Here is a 21,651-nt window from a genome sequence, read left to right as displayed (position 1 = left end):
CAAATTTGTATGTAAGAGTTTTTTGGGGCCGAAGAAGGTTCTTATGACATTCTCAACAATAACAATATCGCACGCTAGCCTGGGGGGCTAATGCGGTCTCGATCAACTAGATTAGTTGAGAGAATTCGTTATCGATATTGTTTTTGGCACATCTTGCATGTTGTAGGATAAGTACAACGATACACCGTGCCCCAGAGCTGAGTCGAGAAAATTTCCAGCTCGAAAAGATCCTCGACCTGATCGGGAATCGAACCCGATATCACAACCGTGTGAGAGAGCTAGCCGACCGACATCGCTAACCACAGAACCACGGGGACCATGACATTCTCCCTCCTCCCATATAAATGAAACACAAATTTCTGCATAACTCCAGAACTAATCAAACAAATGGAATCAAATTTTGCATGTAGATGTTTTTGGAAGCAAAAAAAAATTTTATGGCAGCCCCTGTCTGTTCTTAAAAGGAAGGGCTCTCATACAAACGAAACAAAAATATCTGTATAACTCGTGAACTAATCAAGTGAACAAATTTGGCATGTTGGGGTTAACGGGAGTAAAATTTTTTTTTGTGGTAGCTTAATACCCCTTTCTCCTCTATAAGGGAAAGCTCCCATACACACGAAACATGAATCTGTGTGTAACTCGAGAACTAATTAAACAAATGAAACCAAATTTGGCATGTAACGCAAGCAACAAATATTTTTGTGGTAGATTGACGCCCCTCCCTGCTTTAGAAAGAAGGATTCTCATGCAAATGGAACACAAATTTCTAAAATCAAACTAATCAAGCAAATGGAACCAAAATTAATACGTTGAGGTTTTTGGAGGCTGGAAATGTTTCTAAGATGATATGACACCGCTTTCTACTCTGGATAGAGGGGGGAGGGGTCCCATAAAAATTGCTGCATAACTCGAGGACTAATCAAACAAATGAAACCTAATTCGGCTTGTGAAGTTTTTTTGAGAGCAAGAAATGTTTCTATTGTGGCTCGATACCCCTCCCTCCACTGGAAGGGAGGGTTTTTATACCAATAAAACACAAATTTTTGCATAACTCGAGAACTAATCAAGAAAATGGAACAAAATTTGATATGTGAAGGTTTTCGAAGGCATGAAATGTTTTTGGTTCGACGCCACTCCCTTCTCTTAAAAGGACTACCATTAGACTTAGTGGTAGCTGATGCATAGAATTTACCATGAACACCATTTCGATTTCTAAGATGACGACTGCCGGTTTCTGGAAAACAGCCTAAAATGATCGAATACCATCCAGTTTCCGGAGCCAGAATGATGCCTAGGAGCCAGGAACTCATTCAACATGCCATTTTCAATTCCAAAATAACGACTTCCGGTATCTGGAAAACAGCCCAAAAAGGATCGAATACCGCCCAATATGAGCATTTTGTCAATCGAGTTGATGCACAGAAACCAAAAATTAACCCGTTGCAATTTTTCATATTTTAAGGGCCACCATATTATTTCCAGAGAGGTTTTATCGCAAAATTTCTGCCGCTTAATATCGATGAATAAAAATTGCAAATATCAAAAATCTTTTGAAATCATGTGAACTATGATTGAGTGCATTTGCAATCCTGGCGGCAAAAACAATGATGTCGACGTTATTAATTTTGTCTTTCAGAACGAAATTCGAGGAAATCATCATAATGAGTTTATAAATCTCTAGATTGTATAAATAATCACGAAGAAGTAATCAACTATCTAACGGATCCTGCTTCGAAACCTGAACCAACCAAAATATATTATGAGACAAGATTTGTCGTAAAGCATCTAAAAAAAACAATGTATTGCAAGCAGCATTTGCAGACTATAAAAAACTATAAAAAGCCAATACCAAATTACATACGCTATTTTAAAAAATACACTGGAATCTAAAAAAAACTGTTCCATCCACAGAAAACACTCAGTTTGCGGAGTCAGATATTTGTGTAATGTTTTACCAAAGATGACTAGAACATGATACCTGACTTCCAGTTTTTTCATACATTTTGCCCACGACACCTTCACAGCGGTTAGTGCTGCCATCTGAAGACTTAAATGTGCATAAAACTGGTTATTAGCAAAATCAATTTATCGTGCATAATCCGTCAGATGTAAATGAAGACTAGATGGCGGCACCATATAAGGATATTGATTATTAGATGGTTTTACTCTAACCAAAAATAGCCGATTACATTTTGTTCTTAGCGTTGTTTTGCTCTTGTTATATAAACAGCATTGATGATCAGAAGTCTATTTAAAGTCAGGGCTTTTTGTTTGGTTTGTAGGGGTGTCATGTCTTAGGCAAAGTTGAAGATACTAGTTTTGTCCTTCCAAAGAAATAACACTGTTGAAAGAAATTTTCATAGCTATGAATTGCAATTAAATCCACTCAGTTATTCAACAATTTAAGATATGAGTAAAATCCTGCTTGTCCTGCTTGCTCAAAGCAAATTAGGCGTCGTACACAAATTACGTAATGCTAAAAATCTAGATTTCAGACCCCACCTACCTCTAAGTAACAATAAGTAACGTTCGATATGACTCCCCCCTCCAACTACGTAACGCTTAAGAACCTGACCCCCCCCTCAAACTTACTATTTTGAGCAAATATCTCAGTTACGTATCTCTCTCAACTACTCCCCTTCCACCTATGTTCCAATAAGTAACGCATACTTAACCCCCTCCCCCCTTCAGGCGTTAAGTAATTTTTGTACGACGCCTTGATACTAGCCATGTCATTTTGTAGATGTTGTCGTTTACTGTTTGAGAACAAAAAAGATTGAAATATTTGCGCATTGTGTGCAGTGCTTTCATATTTACCGCGAACTGCTTAAACTCTAAATCTGAGTACTATGCATCTATTTGCTTTGCAATGTGATCTGTTTGTGGAGGAATATACAACTAGCCATTTTTATTTTATTTTTGTATTTCAATAAGGCTGATACAAATTCGAATTTTTTTATGTCCAGAGTTATCAAAGTTAGGGGTGGCAAACAATAAATAACACTGAGACGAAAAAAAAAGAAATATCTTTGATTAAAGTTTGTGTGCAAGTTATGACGTTTGTAACTTGCACTCAAATAAATGTTGAAAAACACTTTATTATTATTATTATTTATTTCGCTTGCTTTCGACGACACTCTCGCTGTCATCTGACTTGTTTGTTGCTAAAATAAGCATAAATGCTGTCGGAAAACCAATGAAATGAACAAAACGGTTTGAGCTTTTTTTTCTTCCCCTTCCAATGGTGGTTGACATAAAATGAAAATAAAATTTGTAACGGCCTAATCATCAAAAAAAAGTTCTGATAAAAAAAATAGAAGGGTGGTATCCAAGACACGACCGCATAGTTGACGTAACTCTTCAATAGTTTTATATGTCCTTTTGAGGCTCTGTTCGATTTGAACTCGTTTTACTTCTGGCACACATTAATCACATTTTTTAGTTTTCTTGATTTTTTTCACCAATTTAAGCTCAACATCCTCCAGAAGGAAAGTATTTTGGTTCTTTATGTTGCCGAAGCTGATGACCGGAATCGGTAAAATGGTTCCTGTTTCTGATCATGATCAAAGCAGTACTATGACTCTAATTTTTAGGGTGGTAATATTAAGTATCTAGGTCGTCAGCCTAAATTCATCAAACGATACCTGAAACGACTTGAAACTAAAACTAGTTCATTGGTGGCCATATCAGCTGTTAAGGTCGTCATAGACCACTTAAATAGTAGGAAAATAGTCATGAAAAGAGAACCGTTAATTTTTGGTATGGTTCGATTTTGGCAACAGCAAAAATTCTGGCGTGTTGCCAAAATCGTACGGGGTCTGTATTTCGATTATTCATTTGCAGCACTCTAGTTTAGAAGAAAAAAATATTCTCTTTAACATTTATGAATAGCTTTCATTCTTATACAGTCAATTTTCTTCAATACGCGAAAAGGATACCTTCTATACAGATTTAAATTGAGTACGATTTAGTAGAAATTCAACTTCTTTCTATATTTAATTGTCTTGTGAAAGACACTCACCGACCACAAAGCGGCAAAGATGTCACAAAAAAATTCCTGCAATTACAAGTTCGTGGAAAAAATAACGATAAAGAATTACATCTTTCAGTCGAAAATGTATATTCACAGAAAATTCAACATTGACATAGAATTTTATGAACATGTTAACATTCAATTCAGGTCAATTTAAACATTTTTATTAGTAAACAGAATCAGAAAATAATTTAATCAGTTTCAAAAGTCAATTGTCTATTATCTTTAAAAATAAACCGGACTCGAATGATAAGCAACATTAGCCTCAGCAATTAATGTTTGCATGGTGCTGTACAGTTACAAGTAAGGTAATATTTTGAAGCTGCTATTGTCAAAAAAATCTAATTGGAAAATACGAATAACATACAAATGCGGGAATTCTAATATCAAGATGAAATGAACTTGGTTTTCCTATATACCGCCACCGCGGGATTGTTATATTGAACTAAATTCATTTAACTAGCAACCTATAATCATCAGTACAGCTCGTTCAACTATCTGTTCAAAGATCTGTGAGGAGCACTTTAGTTTTCTATTGTTTTTTAAATACGCTATATTTAGTTATTTAAATAATTCTGAGCAAATCAGAGTGTAAAGCTTAAAAATAAACAACGCATTTTATTTGTACAATGCACCAAATTTATATACCCTGCTATCTGCTTTTAACGACACATATAGAATTTTGTTGTCCCCGGCGGCGCAGCGTCTTTCGCGGTAACTGAACAGTCATATTGAGTTCTGATATTTTTTACTATACCAAACAAGTGGAAGATGACAATTCAAACGGTAATTCGATTGTGTTCCAGATCGCAAAATGATACCTACACATTAACCAAACACGCCTAGCTGTGCGTCGACAGCGGCAATGTAGTCTTCACTTGGCTTCGCTGCACACAAAAGAATATCGAGTACTTATGCACTGATAGACGACGAGTGACCAGCGCTCTATTCATACATTGCTCGGTGCAGTACTGTTGCCTGTGCCAGCATGTTTTCTTTCAAGACATCAGTTTTAATTACATTCTTACAGCAGAACGTAAGCCTCCCCAACTGGTCTCGAGGTACGATGCTGGTCTAACAAGCCAATCGTCGTAGGTTCGAGTCCTGACTCGGGAGAGACTGTTAGTGTCAGTAGGATCGTAGCGCTAGCCCCGCAATTGTCCTGTACACTTAACGGTTGGCTGCGAAGTCTGTGTATAGTAAACAGAAGGTCAAGTTCCGAATCGGAATGTAGCACCAAGGCTTTGCTTTGCTTTTTTACAGCAGAACGTAAGACTGTCTGATAGTAGAGGTGGTTACGAACTTTCCGAAAAAGCTTCACCTTCAAGACATCAAATTAGTTTAGGCTCATGAAAGCAAACATTAGTTGACCTATTGGGACGGGGAGATTCTGTCAAATTTTTTTTTGCCACTGCTATACAGGATATCACAGCAGACACTTGGTGTCCACTCATGAAGTCTGTGCTAGGCGTGCTCGCATGTGATTGGTACATTGTTCGTGAAAATTCGACTTTGAAACTTTTATGAAATTTTCACTGTTAAACAATGAATTGATAATGATAACTGAAGAATAAAAAAAACATCCATTATTTTATCAATTTAACGACATATTGATCATTGTGATCCATCATGTGGTTACATTTTCTAGATTTGATCAGTATTACCGTTTGAAATCTTTCATTCCGACGTTACACCTTGGTTTTTAGTTTCCTCAGAATGTATCTCGATATACTGCGGTTAGACGTAGTCCTACGTCAGAAGGATACAGCGCATTTTGCAGCAACAAAAGTTTTCTGTTGCTCTGGCAATAAAAACACCGTCAACATGCGGTGGTTCTTTTTTAGATATTTTTTATAATACTCAGGAAATAATCCCAAAATTTGATTTAAGACAGCTGTTCATGCAAATTCAATATCTGTCCACGGGTGTCTTTAAAGGTTCCCCTAAGTGTCCGGCGGTGATATGTAGGTACAGGCGATAACTCACACGCGGCATGAGTAGAACAAAGAACGCGTTTATTACTCGGACAAACTATAATTTATTGCGACCGTTCGCATTCGATGTATAACTGAGACTGCTCTGAATTGATTCTATCGGGCGCAGTGGAAGTGGATCAAACTATTGTTCTATTGCTTATCCTCTATACTCTGAGATAGAGTGATACTGCGCTGAGAGAGTTATCAGATGTGAAATGAGCAGGGTATTCTAAGGTGATCCTGTGGATCGTGTGGTGGTTCTAAAACCCAAATTATTTATCTGCCGTAACATGCCGGCCGCCTTGAAATATGTAAGATTTCAAAAATATTAACTACTGACTACTTATCTATAATCTAGTTACGAATATGTTACACATAACAATAAATGAGGTTTCTTGTTCATCTTGGAACTTATGGGGTTATCAATCATCGCTCTACACAAGCGAAGATAATTGCTGGATTGCTGGTAGTGATGTCACTTGCGGGGCTCGTGGCTCTTGGTCGATGCATGCTGGAACTGCATTCTGTGTGATGCTCGTGTCTTCTTGTGCTGGAAAGGGTAGTGATTCCTTCTTCTGGTTCATTTCGCATAAATTCGCAACCAATGCGAGATATGATGACAGTCTGCTTCGACGAGGTGGGGGTTGTCCGGTTCCGTGCTGGTGGGTAGCGCTTCTCATGTTGCTGAAAAATATCGGGCGCTTTTCAAACAGAAATGATGAACATTACAGTAACTTGCCTGGAGCGGAGGCCCCCGGGCCTCCGCGGTCGCTTTGATTAGCGACGACGATGGACTTCGGATAAAACGATGATGAATTTCCGACGTAACTTGACGATATGGATATCAAACGGCGAGCTCATGCCGTTCCTTGGGCTGACATGGTAATTCCTAGGACTTCTGGACTTCTGGTGAGCAGTTATGCTCTCTCGAGACGGGTGATCAATCCTCTCGATTGGACGGGTGGCTGACAGGAACCGATTACAAACTCGTTACGAAAAATGAATTAGCTCATTCATACGGGAAAATATTGACGACGGAAACGTGCCTCTGGAGACATTGGTAACTGGACCAACAACAATGACGTAACAGAGTACCATGCGCATGCTGCATCTAACCATCACCATCATGCATTTTGTACCTCGTGAATAAGGTGGAGTGGAACGTAGGTAGATGTGTAGAGACTTTTTCTGGGGCTGAACCCCCCGGTGACAGACTATGGAGAACAAAACTAAAATTACTTTTTGCAAATTCTGTATGTACAAGAGACTTAACTGGACAGCGGAGATCCTCTTTGGACCTCCGCGGATGCCGGAGCATCTTCGTTGAAGGATGACTAATTTTCCTCATCTCTGGATCCGTCGTTATCCCTGATCGGGAGCACGCAGATCTTCGTTATTCCACGCTGGTACGTTCCGTCTTGAGTACGAACATTGACGACGCGAATGTTGTCGTCAGGTCCACGAAAGATTTCTGTGACGCGACCAAGGCGCCACTTCAATGGCGGTAAGCGTTCATCCATCAGGAGAACCATGGTCCCAACGGCTACGTTGTCCCTCTGTCTAGTCCATTTGGTACGGTTATGTAAATCAGAGAGATATAAGGTACTCCATTTCCTCCACAGCATCTGAACATACAGCTGTGATCTTTGCCAAAATGACAGACGATTTTCTGGTACGTCGTCTAGCTCAGGTTCCGTGATTGCTGTTAGTGGTCGTTGCACTAAAAAGTGCCCTGGAGTCAAGGCTTCAAATTCGTTTGGATCGTTACTGATTGGCGTTATCGTTCGTGAATTTAGTATGGCTTCCACCTGCGATAAAACCGTTAGCATTTCATCATATCGCAGCACTCTAGTTCCGATGGTTCTTTTAAATGTATTTTTGAAGCTCTTGACCGCTGCTTCCCACAAGCCTCCGAAATTTGGTGTTCGGGCTGGGATGAATTTGAAGTCGATGCGTTCTGTAACCATTTCTCTCGTAACGTTGTGCTGGAACTGTTGTGTTTCAAAGAGTCGATGTAGCTGATCGATCTCACGTTTAGCTCCAACGAAGTTTTTCGCGTTATCACACATTATTACTGCTGGATGCCCTCGCCGGGCTACAAAGAGTTTTAGCGCTGCTATAAACGCTTCTGTAGTAAGGTCTGCAACCAATTCCAGATGAGTGGCTTTCGTGACCAAGCAAACAAAAATTGATACGAAGCATTTGACTGGGTTTCCCTTACGGATATTCTGGCTAACCATGAACGGTCCGCAGTAGTCCACCCCAACTCTCTGGAAAGCTGGTGCTGGAGTAACTCTTTCGGACGGTAAATCTGCCATCAGTTGATCGAGCTGACGCGGCTTAGCGCGGAAGCACATCACGCAACCATGTATTAGTTTTCGGGCTAGATCTCGAATTCGTGTAGGCCAGTATTTTTCCCTAACGCTCGCGACAAGTAACTGTTGCCCTGCGTGATACAGCTTAAGGTGGTAGTGGGCGAGAATGAGGGCAGACAATGGATGTCTGTGATCAAGGATCATTGGATGTTTGCGGTTTGTTGTTACAGGTGCTCCACTGAGCCGGCCGCCGACACGAATTATTCCATCTATTAAACGTGGGCGCAAGGAACGAATTTTCGATGAATCACGAACTTCTCCAGTCCTTGACAGATCCAGAAATTCTTGACGAAAACTTTCATGTTGTGACAGTCGCACCAGATGATTTACGGCTTGTTCGTATTCTTCAGAGGAAACTAGTCTACCTTTTCTTGAATTTCGATTTATCGCTTGGGCATTGTGCCGAAAACGACGTATGAGAGCAACCATTCGAACTAGTTTTGGAAACGACGAGTAAAACGAGAATATTTTACTCGGTGGCAGTACTGCAGCAGGCAGAGAAATGATGCTTCGTTCTTCCAATGCTGCTGAGTCAATCTGTTCACTGTTGTCATTCCGATCATTTGGCCACGTCGATGTATCTTGACGCAACCAGAGTGGGGCGTCGAACCAAATCGACTGGTATTGCAGTTGAGCCGGCGTCATGCCACGAGATATAATGTCTGCCGGGTTTTCAGTCCCGGGAACGTGATTCCAGCAACCTTCCTTGGTAATATGCTGTATTTCAGAAACCCGGTTTCCAACAAAAACCTGCCAACGCGAGGGCGAGGATGCTAACCAACACTGGACTATTTTGGAATCCGTCCAGAAGAATGGTTTCTCCGTCGTCGGTAGATTGCTTCTGACCTTCTCGAACATGTGAATAAGCACGAGTGCTGATGATAATTCGAGGCGAGGAATCGATTGTTTCCGTGTCTTCTTTTTAGGGTTATCTATCGGAGCGACTCTTGGCTCGGAAAATGTGCAACGAATATAGAGACAAGTTCCATACGCTCTCTCAGATGCATCGCAGAACCCATGGAGTTGAACGGAAGGACCAACCCAACGTGGTACACTTAACGAGTCCAAAGCAATCAAATTTTGACGATATTCGTGCCAGAAGAGTTGAAACTCCTCGGGGAGTGGGTCGTCCCATTGGCACTTCAACTTCCACAGTGTTTGTATGAAAACCTTGGCTTGTACTATAACAGGTCCTACTAGTCCAAGTGGATCAAGTAGCTTTGATGCATCGGACAATATTACTCGTTTGGTAATAGGGTCTGCTGTGTTCCATTTCGGAGTACCGAAGCGGAAACAGTCTGTACGTGGTTCCCAAACGAGCCCTAATGTTTTGACCGTGGATGTGGACGAATCGAGCTCAAATACATCTCTATCATCTCGCAAATGCTTAGGAATATTGGTCAACACCTGATCGGAATTCGAATTCCATTTTCGAAGAGTGAAACCTGCGCTATCTAGTAACTCGTTCATTTCTTTCACGAGCCGTTTTCCTTCCTGTACACTGGCTACACCAGTTATTAGATCATCTACGTAAAAATCTTTCCTCAGTATTTTCGCAGCACTGGGATGGGTTTTCTCGCCATCTCCTGCCAGTTTTTGTCAACACCTTGTGGCCAAGTAAGGAGCAGCTGATGTGCCGTACGTGATCGTCGTAAACGTTCTAATGGGGTCTTGTTCCGACTCTCTCCACAGGATGCACTGTAATTTCTGATCGTCTGGTGCAACGTTGATCATGCGATACATTTTGGCTATGTCCGCTACTTCAGCCACTCGATGCATTCGAAAACGTGTTATTATGGACATGAGGTCATCTTGTACTACGGGTCCTACGAGAAGACCATCGTTGGGGGAAACTCCTGATGACGACCTACACGACGCGTCAAACACGACCCGTAATTTCGTTGTTGTGCTGTCCGGTTTTAGCACAGCGTGGTGGGGCAAATAGTAAGTTGGCCCAAGCGTATCATCGTCGACTGCTCGCATATGTCCCATATATTGGTATTTCTTAACGAAGGTGCAATACAGGGCCTTCAATTCAGGATTAGTTGAAAATCGTCGCTCGAGACTAAGAAATCGACGCATCTCTGTTGACTTGGAGTCGCCTAGTTTCTGAATGACGTGCTCTTTCTTTGGCAATGTTACGCAGAATCGACCAGTTTCATCGCGTGTTGTAGTTTGCTGGAAAAATTCTTCGGACATACTCTCTTCGACAGACCGTGTACTCTTTGTATGGCAAGCTTCTAACTCCCAAAATCGAGTTAATTGATCCTGAAGCACTGCAGTCGAGCACAAAGACACTGTAGTAGTTCGTGCTGACATTGGGTCCGTAATACAACCAGACACAATCCAACCGAAAACGGTATTTTGAAGTGTTGGTCCGCTGTCACAAAGTTTTATCTTTCCATCAAGCAGCAGATCAAGGTAGTACTCAGCTCCAATAATCATGTCAATCTCAGCTCGATTGCCAAAATCAGGATCTGCCAGGATTATATTTTCAGGAACCTTCCAATTAGTTGCTGCGATGTTTTCACATGGCAGCGGAACCGTGAGCTTTGATAACACATTGAAACATATTTCTTCGTGGAAATCTGGGATTCGAATTAGCCTTGGATTGACCGTCGCTTGGACAGCTCGTTTCGATATTCCACCCGATACGCCAATTCCTTGGATTGACAAATAATCAGAAAATTCCTTCAGCTTAAGTTGTCGACAGAATCTAGCAGTTACGAAGCAATATTGAGAGCATGAGTCTAGTAATGCTCTGGCGAACATAGTGTTTCCTGCATCGTCGCTAATGCGTACTACTGCAGTTGATAACAGAACTTGGGAAGTGTTTGATCTTGCAGAGGTGTGGAGTGTGGTTGCATGCTTAGTGGGAGTGGTTTGACTATTGGCTAACTGTGTACTATGCGAAAGGTTATTCGTGACGGTTAATGTGGTGGAAGTGGATGGTCCAATTGGAATCGTATGTGTGTTTGTGTTCTGGGTTTGTGGTTTCTGCACTTGCTGTGTTTGCTGGACGTTATCCTTTGGGGGTCGTTTGGCTATCTGCGGGGTGGAATGTTTTGGTGCAGCACTGTTCGTCGACACGTTCGACGGTATGATGTCTTCTACCACAATTTCGGCACACTCCCTTCGTACAGCTTCGCGCTAGATGACCAGCTGACAGACAGTTCACGCATAAACCTTGCTTGCGTACCAAATCATAGCGTTGAACATTGTCTGTGATCAAGGACATTGAGTTTTTGAAACCGCTTGCATAAGAAAGCAGAATGGAATTCTCCCGAACAAAACCTGCATCTCCCAGTTGTTGATGGATGACTAACTCCGAATCTTGGTTTTCGGAATTCAGTAACTTGCACGGGTTTGGGATGGCTGACCGACTGTAGCACCGCGCAATGGTTTCTCAAGAAAGCTAGCAGCTCAGCATAGACTGGAACCTCTTTAGAGTTGTGATGTGTTTCCCATAGGCGGAGTGTCACTGGGTCAAGCCTAGCGCAAAGCATATGGACAAGTATTGTACTCCACCCTGTAGTATCCTGCCCCAGCTTTTCCAACATTTGGAGATTCCTGTCGAATTCACTTAAAACGCTACTCAAGGACTCGAAATTCTCTCTCTTCATCGACTCAATACCAAACAGTGCATCTAAGTGCGCCTTCACGATGATTTTTGTATTCTGATAGCGTTGTTCCAATAGCGCCCAAGCAACACTGTAATTGGCTGCAGTGAGCTCGATTAAATTGACGGTTTCACTGGCTTCACCGGAGAGTGACGATCGCAAATAAGTGAATCTATCCATATCAGTCAGCCTATCATCCCGATGTATCAGGCTAACAAATGCATCTCGAAACGGAACCCAATCACGAAGCTGCCCAGAAAACGTCGGCAGTTTTATTTCGGGTAGTTTAACCTTTGAGAGTGTAGCGATCACGGGAGCTGCTGGTGTTGGGTTGCAGTTAATCTTCTCTTTTATACGATACCGAAGAAGCGCACCCTTCAGCTTGCAGTAAAGATTCTCGACGTCATGAAACGCTGCTTCATTTTCAGACTCACGCTTCTCTTCAGCAGCCTCCTGCCGTGCTAAACGGTCGTCTATTGATTCATCGGGATCTAGCGTCACTTCTGCTTCCAGGTCCTCAGTTTTATCTTCGACCAAACATCGCACTTCTTTAAATTCACTAAACGCACTTTCCAACAGTTGCAAACGAACCTCAACTTCATCTCTATCACTGTATGAATAGTTATCTACAAAGTCACATAAGGCATTCCGAGTCGAACAACCAAGCGCATCGGTTGTGTTTATCGGTCGTCTCGATATATTCGCAAAAAGTAATCGAACAAAAGGCATCGCTTGCCCGGTCCCGGTCTAACGAGTGCTGTGCAGTGCCAAATAATTCCGCTTTGAAGGTCATCCGCTATTGTTTGCTTTGTTGCTGCGTAGCTGAACCGCCGCTGCTGAACCGATCGTTTCAGTGTTTAGCTGTGTTGAAGACAACCAGAGCTACAAACAAAGAAGAAAGTGTAAATCCGCACAGCTGCCGGCTGCCGGCTGCTGCACCCAACGATTACGTGACCACATTGTCGAAGACAACTTGAGCATCGCTCGAAATCAAGAAAAGGTACGTGTTTCTTGTCGGTGTTAGGGCGCTAGCCTTAGCACAATGGAAGTCGATCCTCCGACACCGAACCCTCCTGACCCTGTCCCTCCTGCTCCTTCCCCCGCTGTTCACTCTTCAGTTCCCCCTCGTGCCAGGCTCTACCTTGACGAAACAGCAGGTTCACGTTTCGTTGTATATTTCCGGCCAAAAGCAGGACCTAAGTCGAAATCCCTGAACATATTACAAATTTCGAAAGACCTGACGTCACGCTTCAAGGCCGTGACTGAAATAATCAAGGTCAGACCAAACAAGCTCCGTGTTGTGGTCAATGACCTGAAACAGGCCAACGATATAGCTTGTTTCGAGCTCTTTACTCGGGAGTATCGCGTATACATACCGGCCCGAGACGTGGAGATCGACGGCGTCGTGACCGATCCGAGTTTGTCCGTCGAGTGCCTCTTGAAGGATGCTGTAGGCTGTTTTAAAAACAGCAGCCTTCCTGAGGTTAAGGTATTAGAGGTTAAACAACTGCGATCTGTGTCGCTCGTCGGCGACAAAAAAGTATACACTCCGTCAGACTCGTTTCGTGTCACGTTCGCCGGGTCTGCATTGTCGAGCCACGTCTTGATCCACCGGGTTCGTCTTCCTGTGCGCTTATTTGTGCCCCGTTTAATGAACTGCACCAATTGCAAGCAGTTAGGTCACACAGCCGCCTACTGTTGCAATAAGGCACGGTGCGGTAAGTGTGGAGAGAACCATGCCGACGATTCCTGTAGTGCGAATGCTGAAAAATGTATCCACTGCGGGGAGAATCAGCATGAGCTCTCCACATGCGCGGTGTACATGCAGCGCAAGGATAAATTGAAACGGTCTCTCAAAGAGCGTTCAAAGCGTTCTTACGCTGATATGCTCAAGAAGACCACGACCACTTCTACCATAACAGCGAACCCCTTTGATCTGTTGTATTCAGATGAAACCGACTCTGACGAACCACTAGAGGGAACTTCTTTTGCCAATCTTGGGGAGTCTAGAAAGAGGAAAAATCTTTCCTCCCCTAAGCTTCCCAGAAAAGGTCCTAAGATTTCCCAAAGTGGAAAGAACAGTACAACCAAACCTAAAGGTGCTACGGAAAAACCGAAGCAAACCCCTCCTGGGCTTGGCAATTTAAAGTCTCAGAAGGAGTTCCCAGCACTTCCAGGAACATCTAAAACCCCAGTTGCTCCTTTTGCACATCCAGTTGACAAAACAAATGCTGGATTGGTGAATTTTTCTAATATTGTGGACTGGATTTTCGAAAATTTCAATATACCTGATCCAATTAAAAACTTTCTTACAGCGCTCCTCCCAACAGTTAGATCATTTTTGAAGCAGTTGACTGCCCAATGGCCCCTCCTTGCAGCGATTGTATCCTTCGATGCCTAATTCAACTGCGTATATGAAGGATTCTATCTCTGTCTTACAGTGGAATTGTAGAAGTATTCTACCAAAAATTGATTCGTTTAAAGTTTTGATAAATTAAAACAAATGCGATGCATTTTCCCTTTGTGAAACTTGGCTTACTTCAAATATTGATCTCAACTTCCATGATTTTAATATTATTCGCCTTGATCGAGACACCCCATATGGAGGAGTACTTTTAGGGATTAAAAAGTGCTATTCTTTCTATCGTATTAACCTCCCCTCGATTCCAGGCATCGAAGTTGTCGCATGTCAAATGACAATACAAGGTAAAGAGCTTTGTATTGCCTCAATATATATTCCTCCCAGAGCACAGGTTGGGCAACGGCTGCTCTTTGATTCAATAGAACTTCTTCCCTCACCACGTTTGATTTTGGGAGACTTTAACTCTCATGGCGTGGCTTGGGGTTCCCCTTACAATGATAACCGCTCCTCTTTAATCTATAACCTTTGCGATGACTTCGACATGACTATTTTAAACAACGGTGAAATGACACGTATCCCGAAACCTCCAGCGCGCCCAAGCGCTTTGGATCTATCCTTATGTTCGACGTCGCTACGGTTGGATTGCACATGGAAGGTAATCCTCGATCCTCACGGTAGCGACCATCTGCCTATTCTTATTTCAATTACTAACGGTTCAACTCGCATGCGACCAATTGACATTCCGTATGACCTCACACGGAATGTCGATTGGAAGTTATACGAGGAAATGATTTCAAAAGCGGTCGAGTCGATTCAACATCATCCACCACTTGAAGAATACAACCTCCTCGCGGGCTTGATTCTCGACGCCGCGTTGCAAGCCCAAACGAAGAAATATCCCGGCGTAACGATCAAAGAACGGCCTCCCACTCCGTGGTGGGACCAAGAGTGCTCCGATGTCTACACGCAAAGATCCGACGCGTTTTTGGCCTACCAGAAGGGAGGTGTACCCGACGACTATATACGGTATTCGGAGCTTAATACCAAGCTTAAAAGCCTGGCTAAAGCAAAGAAACGCGGATATTGGCGTCGGTTCGTGAACGAGACGTCGAGGGAGACATCGATGAGCACTCTTTGGAACACAGCCCGAAGAATGCGGAATCGCGTAACGGTCAACGAAAGCGAGGAGTCTTCAAGTCGGTGGATATTTGATTTTGCCAGGAAAGTATGTCCGGACTCTGTTCCTGAGCAAAATATTGTTCGCGATGCGTCTCCGGGCCACGACGCGATAGAATCATCTTTTACGATGGCAGAATTTTCAGTTGCCCTCCTGTCCTGTAACAATAACGCGCCTGGGTTAGATAGAATCAAATTCAACTTGTTGAAGAATCTACCCGGCAATGCCAAGAGGCGCTTGTTGAACTTGTTCAATAAGTTCCTGGAGCAAAACATTGTACCGCAGGATTGGAGGCAAGTGAAAGTGATCGCCATCCAAAAACCAGGGAAACCAGCTTCTGATCACAACTCTTATAGGCCGATTGCAATGCTATCCGGAAATTGATGGAAAAAATGATACTCCGTCGTTTAGACCATTGGGTCGAATCAAATGGTCTACTATCAGATACTCAATTTGGCTTCCGCCGTGCCAAAGGGACGAATGATTGTCTTGCGTTGCTTTCAACAGATATTCAGCTGGCGTATGCTCGCAAAGAACAAATGGCGTCTGCGTTCTTGGACATTAAGGGGGCTTTTGATTCCGTTTCTATTGACATTCTTTCGGGTAAACTTCACCGACAAGGATTTTCTCCAATTTTGAACAATTTTTTGCACAATTTGTTGTCCGTAAAGCACATGCATTTTACGCATGGCGATTTGGCAACTTTTCGCATTAGCTACATGGGTCTTCCCCAGGGCTCATGTTTAAGCCCCCTTCTTTACAACTTTTATGTAAATGACATCGACGAATGTCTGGCAAATTCATGCACGATAAGACAACTTGCAGACGACAGTGTAATCTCTGTTACAGGAGCCAAAGCTGCCGATTTGCAAGGACCATTGCAAGATACCTTGGACAATTTGTCTGCTTGGGCTTTACAGCTAGGTATCGAATTCTCTCCGGAGAAGACTGAGATAGTAGTTTTTTCTAGGAAGCATGAACCTGCTCAGCTTCAAACACAGTTAATGGGTAAAACCGATTTCTCAGGTTTTAGTACACAAATATCTTGGTGTCTGGTTCGACTCTAAAGGCACCTGGGGTTGTCACGTTAGGTATCTGATGAAAAAATGTCAACAAAGAGTGAATTTTCTTCGTACAATAACCGGACAATGGTGGGGAGCCCACCCAGGAGACCTTATAAGGCTTTACCAAACAACGATATTGTCTGTAATTGAATACGGGTGTTTCTGCTTCCGCTTCGCAGCAAACACACATTTGATCAAACTGGAGCGAATACAATATCGTTGTTTGCGTATCGCTTTAGGATGCATGCAGTCGACCCATACGATGAGTCTGGAGGTCTTAGCTGGAGTTCTACCATTGAAAAACCGCTTTTGGAGCCTCTCTTCTCGTATTCTTATTAAATGTGAGGTCTTGAACCGTCCTGTGATTGATAATTTTGAAAGGTTAATCGAACTCAATTCTCAAACCCGTTTTATGACATTGTATTTCAATCACATGTCTCAGAATATTAACCTTTCTCCGAATATTCCAAATCGTGTCAACTTATTAAATAATTCTGATTCTACTGTGTTCTTCGATACATCCATGATAGAAGAAATTCGTGGAATCCCGGATCATTTACGCGTGCAGCAGATCCCTAAAATTTTTTCCAATAAATATCGAAACATCAACTGCGACAATATGTTCTACACTGACGGATCACTTCTTGATGGGTCCACTGGCTTCGGTATCTTCAATAATCATTTAGCCGTCTCCTATAAGCTCGATAATCCTGCTTCTGTTTACGTCGCAGAATTAGCTGCAATTCAGTACACCCTAGAGATTATCGAAAAAATGCCCATGGACCATTATTTCATCTTTACGGACAGTCTCAGTTCTATCGAGGCTCTCCGATCGATGAAAGATGTTAAGCACTCTCCGTATTTCCTGGGGAAAATACGGGAACATTTGAGTGCTTTATCCGAAAAATCGTTTCAGATTACCTTAGCGTGGGTCCCTTCTCACTGCTCGATACCGGGCAATGAGAAAGCGGACTCTTTGGCTAAGGTGGGTGCAATAATCGGCGATATTTATGAAAGACCAATTGCTTACAATGAATTTTTCGCATTTGTACGTCAGAATACGATCATCAGTTGGCAAAATTCATGGACTAAAGGGGAACTGGGAAGGTGGTTACATTCCATAATTCCCAAGGTATCGACGAACCCGTGGTTCAGGGGGTTGGATGTAGGTCGAGATTTCATTTGCGTGATGTCTCGGCTTATGTCCAACCACTATAGATTTGACGCGCATCTCCGTCGTATTGAGCTCGAAGAAAGCGGTATCTGTGCCTGTGGTGAAGGTTATCACGACATAGAGCACGTTGTTTGGTCATGCCCTGTTCACCGTGACGCCAGGTCTAAACTTTTAGCTTCCCTTCAGGCCGGAGGTAGACGGCGGGCTGTTCCTGTTCGTGATGTCTTGGCGAGCCGTGACCTACCCTACATGACCCTTATATACGTTTTCCTTAAATCCATTCATGCCCCAGTCTAGTCCCGTTCCCCTCCGTCTACACCCAACAAAACGACAAGAACACGTTTGAACCTTAAGCACAAAACCAGCAACCGCAACCCGCACAATAGAACCAGGACCCAAGGACTACGAGCCTCTGTCCCAACTCACGACATCGTGGCTCAGCAGTACGAATCCATACATGCCATTCGACGATTATCAGACGACCATTGAACAACAAAACACAGATTGGAAATTCCATGCTAGTTTTAAGTTAGACTTAATTTCAGCTCGTAGTCGGCAGCGAGGATAAAAAATTTGCTTTAGTTTTTAAGTCATCAGATATAATTGGCGCCGTTAAACATTAAATTGTATTTGTGCCGTGTCAAATAAATGTTATGTGAAGAAAAAAAAAAAAAAAGTCACATACACCAGCTATAGTATTTCGTAGCCGTCTCTCCCGTTTCAGAAGGGTTTTTAAATCGTTCACCATTATCGCAATAGTAAGTCACTTGTAGCAAAGTTTAAAGTGAGTTCGTTTACACTGTGAATTATTTCACTTTCTTTTCACTGAACACTTGATCGCCGATAACGGAATTACAATTACGTGCCACGCGCCGCGAGATTAGCTTGACAGACCACCCAGATTGACAGCAGCAAGAGGGAATCGACCATCGAAAATTCAGACAAACCAGAAACCAGCAGAATAAGACCAGCGACTTGAACCCACAAGGACCAATCCACAATCGTCAAAGAATATTTCGCATGCAAATATAAATTTTATTCATTATCAAACAGCGCCATTGTATCACCACTAAAGCTATATGTCAACCACGTGGATCTCCACATGCAATGAGAATCCAGCCAATCGATCATGCAACTTAGTACTTCCCTTAGATTCCGCTGAAAATGCCCGCATGCACTCTGTCCAAATTTCCAGTCAGCAATTTTTGATATCCGATGGCCAGTACCGTCGCTGCCCGTTAAATTCTGCGTCCAAAACGGAGTCCTCTGATCATGCAGTCTTCTACGTGCTCACCGGCTATTGTTCTCGAAACTATCACCACGAGTTCTATGCACAAAGCTATCCGAACACCGACCCCGAGACACATCCGGTTCGAAGGACCACTTTGTTCATGCAAATTCAATACGTGTCCACGGGTGTCTTTAAAGGTTCCCCTAAGTGTCCGGCGGTGATATGTAGGTACAGGCGATAACTCACACGCGGCATGAGTAGAACAAAGAACGCGTTTATTACTCGGACAAACTATAATTTATTGCGACCGTTCGCATTCGATGTATAACTGAGACTGCTCTGAATTGATTCTATCGGGCGCAATGGAAGTGGATCAAACTATTGTTCTATTGCTTATTCTCTATACTCTGAGATAGAGTGATACTGCGCTGTGAGAGTTATCAGATGTGAAATGAGCAGGGTATTCTAAGGTGATCCTGTGGATCGTGTGGTGGTTCTAAAACCCAAATTATTTATCTGCCGTAACAACAGCACAAGGTCAACGGTAACAAAGAATAATGGTATGAAAAACTCAACTCAGAATTTAAAAAACCATAGAGACTGAGTACGAAATTTGAGAAAATAGTAATACAGTGCTTTTTCGATTTCATCAACTATCGTTTTTATCACTACCCGCCAAATTCACGCTCGATTTTTTACGCTTTTCCCGTTTTTATCACGCTTTTTCATAAAAATATCTAAATCAAGAATAATGTACTTCCAGTTGTAAAAAGTGTACCCTAAGTCGCTTTTTACGCGGGATACGTGCCGCGTAAAAAATCACGCGTAAATTCCGGAATCCGCGTAAAAAAAACCGCGTAAATTCCGGAATCCGCGTAAAAAAAGCCGCGTAAAAAGCGACCTTAGTGTATTTGAAACATTATTTTCACTTGTGCCGTGTCCTTTATATGTGTGAAGTTTTATGAAATCAATTTATTTGATCAATTTTCTAGGGTAATCAAGTGTCATATCTGTTATTTTGAGAAAAATGAACCGTTTTATTAGGGGCCTTCATGTCAAACTCGTATACAAAAACCCAGCCGTAAACCGTGTTTCTTCCATTATGCGTCAATGGAGGTGAGCATTTTTAAGGCTGGGTATTTGTATACGAGCTCGATATGAATACCCATATTAACTTTGAAGCAAAAATTACGTATTATTCGAGTAGTTGAGAAAAAAGATCTGTTAACAGCTCAAATAGCCCAATACTTTGGTGCTCATATAACGTGGATTTCAAAGTAATAAAATCTAGCCCAGTGTTTCCCAACCGGGGGTCCGAAGGCCGCGAAGCTCTTGGTAAATTCGATAGGCAATTAAAATTGTTTTCTAGGTATGTCTGTGAATGCGGATTTTCAACTCTTCTACGTATTTGGACCAAGACATGAAACAAATTAGACTTGCAGGACGGTATGAGACTGAAAAATGCTCCTCGTATTAAAAAACTTGTATCTATGATTCTATTAGAGGCCCGCGATGCTCACTGTGCTCGGAGCTCTTTGTGTTCAGCAAAAGGAGCCGCAGAGCAAAAAAGGTTGGGAACCACTGATCTAGCGGTTCCACAATTTCACATAAACAAGCATTATAATCTCCTACTCTCCTATGCTGAAGAATGCGACGTACAAATCATATTGATATTGTTTGTATAACTGCCGTAAGAAAGTTCGCGAAAATGCTATAGAGAAAAATATTATGAATTAACTTTTGTAGTGTTTATTCATTTGTATCTTGAACTTATATTCCATTGAACTATGAAAAGGGATCCTTTCACCTGAAATAACATAAATTTTAATTGAATCCAACACAAAAATCCAATTTTTATCATTTAACTAAATTCACGGTTTCGACAAATTCACGGTGATTTTTTTTGACCGTGATAAAATCGAAAAAGCCCTGTACATTGCTTGTAGCTTCAAAGTAAATTAATCTGCCGGAGCTATTATCAACGGCCAAAGGATAAATGAATAGTTTGCAACACTAAGCTACAGTCACAGACTAACAGACATAACACGTCGAACAAATTTTCACTAAAATCATCGTTTGGATGATTCCAGTACTAGTAACACTAGCACCATCTGCTGTCGTGTTCGCGCTATGTATTTCGACATCAGCGCCAGCGTTACTACATGTGTCAAATGGGGAACTTCAAAATATGTATGAGATTGCATGACAGCGCCCCAGACGACGTTTTCGCGCGATGACTGTTATTCGATTGAAAATTTGAAATGAACGTTTTTTGCGGCGATGGAGCTAGGTTCCAGTGTAACGTCTGTTAGTCTGTGCCACAGTATTCCAGACATACATATTCAGAAATTAGAACGGGTTCACGTCTACCTAACAAAAAATCATCCGGCAGGCAGCGCTCTGCGCACACTAGTAATTCTACGCTAGCATGGAAATCTTTTCTTTTTTTTTTCAGTGTTTACCTATATCAGGTTCCAAATCACCGTAAAATTGCTGGCCCGGAACTATTTTCTGATTATCATGAATGGTAATTGGAATAGCATAGATGGGCTAGAACAACCAAAAAGAATCCTAGAACCAAACAGTAAAACAACAATGGAGCTGAATTAACTAAACATGAAAGATCTAAACAAGTT

At 42.2% G+C, this 21,651-nt stretch overlaps 1 protein-coding gene across 5 annotated transcripts in view; it reads right to left on the bottom strand.

Annotated features, from left to right (window-relative positions):
* Positions 1 to 21,651, bottom strand: part of LOC129727325 (flotillin-2) — a 380,442-nt gene that overhangs the window by 313,460 nt on the left and 45,331 nt on the right. The gene's annotated exons all lie outside the window — the stretch shown is intronic.

This window comes from Wyeomyia smithii, chromosome 3 (assembly GCF_029784165.1).
Source record: "Wyeomyia smithii strain HCP4-BCI-WySm-NY-G18 chromosome 3, ASM2978416v1, whole genome shotgun sequence".
NCBI classification, from domain to species: Eukaryota; Metazoa; Arthropoda; class Insecta; order Diptera; family Culicidae; genus Wyeomyia; species Wyeomyia smithii.
The sequence above is the reverse complement of the archived record's forward strand: the minus strand, read 5'-3'. Positions and strand labels throughout refer to the sequence as shown.